The sequence below is a fragment of the Limanda limanda genome, unplaced genomic scaffold, assembly GCF_963576545.1.
Source record: "Limanda limanda unplaced genomic scaffold, fLimLim1.1 SCAFFOLD_25, whole genome shotgun sequence".
Taxonomy (NCBI): Eukaryota; Metazoa; Chordata; class Actinopteri; order Pleuronectiformes; family Pleuronectidae; genus Limanda; species Limanda limanda.
In genome coordinates this window covers 569661-578424 of record NW_026870532.1, presented here as the reverse complement: position 1 = coordinate 578424, position 8764 = coordinate 569661, and positions in this window count along the sequence as shown.

Sequence of the window (8764 nt, the reverse complement as noted above, 5' to 3'; positions counted from 1 at the left end):
TTAGGGTTAGGGATGAAAGCACATAGGAGAAAGAGATATTCTTGAATAACTTTTTTTGTGAAGGTCGGAGAGACTTGGAAAGTGGTTGCATCTGGACTAATTTGGGTCCTGCGGATCGATTGGTACCATCCCCGAGCTTGTACGACCTTCGGAAGAGGTCGACCGACGAAATTCCCCCAAATCTGAGGAGATATTCTTGAATAACTTTTTTTGTGAAGGTCGGAGAGACTTGCAAGTAGGCTCTACCCCCACTAAATGGGGTAGCGCGCATCGATCGGTACCATCCTTGAGCTTCTCCGACTTTCGGAAGGGTTAGGGTTAGGGTTAGGGATGAAAGCACATAGGAGAAAGAGATATTCTTGAATAACGTTTTTTGTGAAGGTCGGAGAGACTTGCAAGTAGGCTCTACCCCCACTAAATGGGGTAGCGCGCATCGATCGGTACCATCCTTGAGCTTCTCCGACTTTCGGAAGGGTTAGGGTTAGGGTTAGGGATGAAAGCACATAGGAGAAAGAGATATTCTTGAATAACTTTTTTTGTGAAGGTCGGAGAGACTTGGAAAGTGGTTGCATCTGGACTAATTTGGGTCCTGCGGATCGATTGGTACCATCCCCGAGCTTGTACGACCTTCGGAAGAGGTCGACCGACGAAATTCCCCCAAATCTGAGGAGATATTCTTGAATAACTTTTTTTGTGAAGGTCGGAGAGACTTGCAAGTAGGCTCTACCCCCACTAAATGGGGTAGCGCGCATCGATCGGTACCATCCTTGAGCTTCTCCGACTTTCGGAAGGGTTAGGGTTAGGGTTAGGGATGAAAGCACATAGGAGAAAGAGATATTCTTGAATAACTTTTTTTGTGAAGGTCGGAGAGACTTGCAAGTAGGCTCTACCCCCACTAAATGGGGTAGCGCGCATCGATCGGTACCATCCTTGAGCTTCTCCGACTTTCGGAAGGGTTAGGGTTAGGGTTAGGGATGAAAGCACATAGGAGAAAGAGATATTCTTGAATAACTTTTTTTGTAAAGGTCGGAGAGACTTGCAAGTAGGCTCTACCCCCACTAAATGGGGTAGCGCGCATCGATCGGTACCATCCTTGAGCTTCTCCGACTTTCGGAAGGGTTAGGGTTAGGGTTAGGGATGAAAGCACATAGGAGAAAGAGATATTCTTGAATAACTTTTTTTGTGAAGGTCGGAGAGACTTGAAAAGTGGTTGCATCTGGACTAATTTGGGTCCTGCGGATCGATTGGTACCATCCCCGAGCTTGTACGACCTTCGGAAGAGGTCGACCGACGAAATTCCCCCAAATCTGAGGAGATATTCTTGAATAACTTTTTTTGTGAAGGTCGGAGAGACTTGCAAGTAGGCTCTACCCCCACTAAATGGGGTTGCGCGCATCGATCGGTACCATCCTTGAGCTTCTCCGACTTTCGGAAGGGTTAGGGTTAGGGTTAGGGATGAAAGCACATAGGAGAAAGAGATATTCTTGAATAACTTTTTTTGTGAAGGTCGGAGAGACTTGCAAGTAGGCTCTACCCCCACTAAATGGGGTAGCGCGCATCGATCGGTACCATCCTTGAGCTTCTCCGACTTTCGGAAGGGTTAGGGTTAGGGTTAGGGATGAAAGCACATAGGAGAAAGAGATATTCTTGAATAACTTTTTTTGTGAAGGTCGGAGAGACTTGCAAGTAGGCTCTACCCCCACTAAATGGGGTAGCGCGCATCGATCGGTACCATCCTTGAGCTTCTCCGACTTTTGGAAGGGTTAGGGTTAGGGTTAGGGATGAAAGCACATAGGAGAAAGAGATATTCTTGAATAACTTTTTTTGTGAAGGTCGGAGAGACTTGGAAAGTGGTTGCATCTGGACTAATTTGGGTCCTGCGGATCGATTGGTACCATCCCCGAGCTTGTACGACCTTCGGAAGAGGTCGACCGACGAAATTCCCCCAAATCTGAGGAGATATTCTTGAATAACTTTTTTTGTGAAGGTCGGAGAGACTTGCAAGTAGGCTCTACCCCCACTAAATGGGGTAGCGCGCATCGATCGGTACCATCCTTGAGCTTCTCCGACTTTCGGAAGGGTTAGGGTTAGGGTTAGGGATGAAAGCACATAGGAGAAAGAGATATTCTTGAATAACGTTTTTTGTGAAGGTCGGAGAGACTTGCAAGTAGGCTCTACCCCCACTAAATGGGGTAGCGCGCATCGATCGGTACCATCCTTGAGCTTCTCCGACTTTCGGAAGGGTTAGGGTTAGGGTTAGGGATGAAAGCACATAGGAGAAAGAGATATTCTTGAATAACTTTTTTTGTGAAGGTCGGAGAGACTTGGAAAGTGGTTGCATCTGGACTAATTTGGGTCCTGCGGATCGATTGGTACCATCCCCGAGCTTGTACGACCTTCGGAAGAGGTCGACCGACTAAATTCCCCCAAATCTGAGGAGATATTCTTGAATAATTTTTTTTGTGAAGGTCGGAGAGACTTGCAAGTAGGCTCTACCCCCACTAAATGGGGTAGCGCGCATCGATCGGTACCATCCTTGAGCTTCTCCGACTTTCGGAAGGGTTAGGGTTAGGGTTAGGGATGAAAGCACATAGGAGAAAGAGATATTCTTGAATAACTTTTTTTGTGAAGGTCGGAGAGACTTGCAAGTAGGCTCTACCCCCACTAAATGGGGTAGCGCGCATCGATCGGTACCATCGTTGAGCTTCTCCGACTTTCGGAAGGGTTAGGGTTAGGGTTAGGGATGAAAGCACATAGGAGAAAGAGATATTCTTGAATAACTTTTTTTGTGAAGGTCGGAGAGACTTGCAAGTAGGCTCTACCCCCACTAAATGGGGTAGCGCGCATCGATCGGTACCATCTTTGAGCTTCTCCGACTTTCAAAAGGGTTAGGGTTAGGGTTAGGGATGAAAGCACATAGGAGAAAGAGATATTCTTGAATAACGTTTTTTGTGAAGGTCGGAGAGACTTGCAAGTAGGCTCTACCCCCACTAAATGGGGTAGCGCGCATCGATCGGTACCATCCTTGAGCTTCTCCGACTTTTGGAAGGGTTAGGGTTAGGGTTAGGGATGAAAGCACATAGGAGAAAGAGATATTCTTGAATAACTTTTTTTGTGAAGGTCGGAGAGACTTGGAAAGTGGTTGCATCTGGACTAATTTGGGTCCTGCGGATCGATTGGTACCATCCCCGAGCTTGTACGACCTTCGGAAGAGGTCGACCGACGAAATTCCCCCAAATCTGAGGAGATATTCTTGAATAACTTTTTTTGTGAAGGTCGGAGAGACTTGCAAGTAGGCTCTACCCCCACTAAATGGGGTAGCGCGCATCGATCGGTACCATCCTTGAGCTTCTCCGACTTTCGGAAGGGTTAGGGTTAGGGTTAGGGATGAAAGCACATAGGAGAAAGAGATATTCTTGAATAACTTTTTTTGTGAAGGTCGGAGAGACTTGGAAAGTGGTTGCATCTGGACTAATTTGGGTCCTGCGGATCGATTGGTACCATCCCCGAGCTTGTACGACCTTCGGAAGAGGTCGACCGACGAAATTCCCCCAAATCTGAGGAGATATTCTTGAATAACTTTTTTTGTGAAGGTCGGAGAGACTTGCAAGTAGGCTCTACCCCCACTAAATGGGGTAGCGCGCATCGATCGGTACCATCCTTGAGCTTCTCCGACTTTCGGAAGGGTTAGGGTTAGGGTTAGGGATGAAAGCACATAGGAGAAAGAGATATTCTTGAATAACTTTTTTTGTGAAGGTCGGAGAGACTTGCAAGTAGGCTCTACCCCCACTAAATGGGGTAGCGCGCATCGATCGGTACCATCCTTGAGCTTCTCCGACTTTCGGAAGGGTTAGGGTTAGGGTTAGGGATGAAAGCACATAGGAGAAAGAGATATTCTTGAATAACTTTTTTTGTGAAGGTCGGAGAGACTTGCAAGTAGGCTCTACCCCCACTAAATGGGGTAGCGCGCATCGATCGGTACCATCCTTGAGCTTCTCCGACTTTCGGAAGGGTTAGGGTTAGGGTTAGGGATGAAAGCACATAGGAGAAAGAGATATTCTTGAATAACGTTTTTTGTGAAGGTCGGAGTGACTTGCAAGTAGGCTCTACCCCCACTAAATGGGGTAGCGCGCATCGATCGGTACCATCCTTGAGCTTCTCCGACTTTCGGAAGGGTTAGGGTTAGGGTTAGGGATGAAAGCACATAGGAGAAAGAGATATTCTTGAATAACTTTTTTTGTGAAGGTCGGAGAGACTTGGAAAGTGGTTGCATCTGGACTAATTTGGGTCCTGCAGATCGATTGGTACCATCCCCGAGCTTGTACGACCTTCGGAAGAGGTCGACCGACGAAATTCCCCCAAATCTGAGGAGATATTCTTGAATAACTTTTTTTGTGAAGGTCGGAGAGACTTGCAAGTAGGCTCTACCCCCACTAAATGGGGTAGCGCGCATCGATCGGTACCATCCTTGAGCTTCTCCGACTTTCGGAAGGGTTAGGGTTAGGGTTAGGGATGAAAGCACATAGGAGAAAGAGATATTCTTGAATAACTTTTTTTGTGAAGGTCGGAGAGACTTGCAAGTAGGCTCTACCCCCACTAAATGGGGTAGCGCGCATCGATCGGTACCATCCTTGAGCTTCTCCGACTTTCGGAAGGGTTAGGGTTAGGGTTAGGGATGAAAGCACATAGGAGAAAGAGATATTTTTGAATAACTTTTTTTGTGAAGGTCGGAGAGACTTGCAAGTAGGCTCTACCCCCACTAAATGGGGTAGCGCGCATCGATCGGTACCATCCTTGAGCTTCTCCGACTTTCGGAAGGGTTAGGGTTAGGGTTAGGGATGAAAGCACATAGGAGAAAGAGATATTCTTGAATAACTTTTTTTGTGAAGGTCGGAGAGACTTGTAAAGTGGTTGCATCTGGACTAATTTGGGTCCTGCGGATCGATTGGTACCATCCCCGAGCTTGTACGACCTTCGGAAGAGGTCGACCGACGAAATTCCCCCAAATCTGAGGAGATATTCTTGAATAACTTTTTTTGTGAAGGTCGGAGAGACTTGCAAGTAGGCTCTACCCCCACTAAATGGGGTAGCGCGCATCGATCGGTACCATCCTTGAGCTTCTCCGACTTTCGGAAGGGTTAGGGTTAGGGTTAGGGATGAAAGCACATAGGAGCAAGAGATATTCTTGAATAACTTTTTTTGTGAAGGTCGGAGAGACTTGCAAGTAGGCTCTACCCCCACTAAATGGGGTAGCGCACATCGATCGGTACCATCCTTGAGCTTCTCCGACTTTTGGAAGGGTTAGGGTTAGGGTTAGGGATGAAAGCACATAGGAGAAAGAGATATTCTTGAATAACTTTTTTTGTGAAGGTCGGAGAGACTTGCAAGTAGGCTCTACCCCCACTAAATGGGGTAGCGCGCATCGATCGGTACCATCCTTGAGCTTCTCCGACTTTCGGAAGGGTTAGGGTTAGGGTTAGGGATGAAAGCACATAGGAGAAAGAGATATTCTTGAATAACTTTTTTTGTGAAGGTCGGAGAGACTTGCAAGTAGGCTCTACCCCCACTAAATGGGGTAGCGCGCATCGATCGGTACCATCCTTGAGCTTCTCCGACTTTCGGAAGGGTTAGGGTTAGGGTTAGGGATGAAAGCACATAGGAGAAAGAGATATTCTTGAATAACTTTTTTTGTGAAGGTCGGAGAGACTTGCAAGTAGGCTCTACCCCCACTAAATGGGGTAGCGCGCATCGATCGGTACCATCCTTGAGCTTCTCCGACTTTCGGAAGGGTTAGGGTTAGGGTTAGGGATGAAAGCACATAGGAGAAAGAGATATTCTTGAATAACTTTTTTTGTGAAGGTCGGAGAGACTTGGAAAGTGGTTGCATCTGGACTAATTTGGGTCCTGCGGATCGATTGGTACCATCCCCGAGCTTGTACGACCTTCGGAAGAGGTCGACCGACGAAATTCCCCCAAATCTGAGGAGATATTCTTGAATAACTTTTTTTGTGAAGGTCGGAGAGACTTGCAAGTAGGCTCTACCCCCACTAAATGGGGTTGCGCGCATCGATCGGTACCATCCTTGAGCTTCTCCGACTTTCGGAAGGGTTAGGGTTAGGGTTAGGGATGAAAGCACATAGGAGAAAGAGATATTCTTGAATAACTTTTTTTGTGAAGGTCGGAGAGACTTGCAAGTAGGCTCTACCCCCACTAAATGGGGTAGCGCGCATCGATCGGTACCATCCTTGAGCTTCTCAGACTTTCGGAAGGGTTAGGGTTAGGGTTAGGGATGAAAGCACATAGGAGAAAGAGATATTCTTGAATAACTTTTTTTGTGAAGGTCGGAGAGACTTGGAAAGTGGTTGCATCTGGACTAATTTGGGTCCTGCGGATCGATTGGTACCATCCCCGAGCTTGTACGACCTTCGAAAGAGGTCGACCGACGAAATTCCCCCAAATCTGAGGAGATATTCTTGAATAACTTTTTTTGTGAAGGTCGGAGAGACTTGCAAGTAGGCTCTACCCCCACTAAATGGGGTAGCGCGCATCGATCGGTACCATCCTTGAGCTTCTCCGACTTTCGGAAGGGTTAGGGTTAGGGTTAGGGATGAAAGCACATAGGAGAAAGAGATATTCTTGAATAACTTTTTTTGTGAAGGTCGGAGAGACTTGGAAAGTGGTTGCATCTGGACTAATTTGGGTCCTGCGGATCGATTGGTACCATCCCCGAGCTTGTACGACCTTCGGAAGAGGTCGACCGACGAAATTCCCCCAAATCTGAGGAGATATTCTTGAATAACTTTTTTTGTGAAGGTCGGAGAGACTTGCAAGTAGGCTCTACCCCCACTAAATGGGGTAGCGCGCATCGATCGGTACCATCCTTGAGCTTCTCCGACTTTCGGAAGGGTTAGGGTTAGGGTTAGGGATGAAAGCACATAGGAGAAAGAGATATTCTTGAATAACTTTTTTTGTGAAGGTCGGAGAGACTTGCAAGTAGGCTCTACCCCCACTAAATGGGGTAGCGCGCATCGATCGGTACCATCCTTGAGCTTCTCCGACTTTCGGAAGGGTTAGGGTTAGGGTTAGGGATGAAAGCACATAGGAGAAAGAGATATTCTTGAATAACTTTTTTTGTGAAGGTCGGAGAGACTTGCAAGTAGGCTCTACCCCCACTAAATGGGGTAGCGCGCATCGATCGGTACCATCCTTGAGCTTCTCCGACTTTCGGAAGGGTTAGGGTTAGGGTTAGGGATGAAAGCACATAGGAGAAAGAGATATTCTTGAATAACGTTTTTTGTGAAGGTCGGAGAGACTTGCAAGTAGGCTTTACCCCCACTAAATGGGGTAGCGCGCATCGATCGGTACCATCCTTGAGCTTCTCCGACTTTCGGAAGGGTTAGGGTTAGGGATGAAAGCACATAGGAGAAAGAGATATTCTTGAATAACTTTTTTTGTGAAGGTCGGAGAGACTTGGAAAGTGGTTGCATCTGGACTAATTTGGGTCCTGCAGATCGATTGGTACCATCCCCGAGCTTGTACGACCTTCGGAAGAGGTCGACCGACGAAATTCCCCCAAATCTGAGGAGATATTCTTGAATAACTTTTTTTGTGAAGGTCGGAGAGACTTGCAAGTAGGCTCTACCCCCACTAAATGGGGTAGCGCGCATCGATCGGTACCATCCTTGAGCTTCTCCGACTTTCGGAAGGGTTAGGGTTAGGGTTAGGGATGAAAGCACATAGGAGAAAGAGATATTCTTGAATAACTTTTTTTGTGAAGGTCGGAGAGACTTGCAAGTAGGCTCTACCCCCACTAAATGGGGTAGCGCGCATCGATCGGTACCATCCTTGAGCTTCTCCGACTTTCGGAAGGGTTAGGGTTAGGGTTAGGGATGAAAGCACATAGGAGAAAGAGATATTCTTGAATAACTTTTTTTGTGAAGGTCGGAGAGACTTGTAAAGTGGTTGCATCTGGACTAATTTGGGTCCTGCGGATCGATTGGTACCATCCCCGAGCTTGTACGACCTTCGGAAGAGGTCGACCGACGAAATTCCCCCAAATCTGAGGAGATATTCTTGAATAACTTTTTTTGTGAAGGTCGGAGAGACTTGCAAGTAGGCTCTACCCCCACTAAATGGGGTAGCGCGCACCGATCGGTACCATCCTTGAGCTTCTCCGACTTTCGGAAGGGTTAGGGTTAGGGTTAGGGATGAAAGCACATAGGAGCAAGAGATATTCTTGAATAACTTTTTTTGTGAAGGTCGGAGAGACTTGCAAGTAGGCTCTACCCCCACTAAATGGGGTAGCGCACATCGATCGGTACCATCTTTGAGCTTCTCCGACTTTTGGAAGGGTTAGGGTTAGGGTTAGGGATGAAAGCACATAGGAGAAAGAGATATTCTTGAATAACTTTTTTTGTGAAGGTCGGAGAGACTTGCAAGTAGGCTCTACCCCCACTAAATGGGGTAGCGCGCATCGATCGGTACCATCCTTGAGCTTCTCCGACTTTCGGAAGGGTTAGGGTTAGGGTTAGGGATGAAAGCACATAGGAGAAAGAGATATTCTTGAATAACTTTTTTTGTGAAGGTCGGAGAGACTTGCAAGTAGGCTCTACCCCCACTAAATGGGGTAGCGCGCATCGATCGGTACCATCCTTGAGCTTCTCCGACTTTCGGAAGGGTTAGGGTTAGGGTTAGGGATGAAAGCACATAGGAGAAAGAGATATTCTTGAATAACTTTTTTTGTGAAGGTCGGAGAGACTTGCAA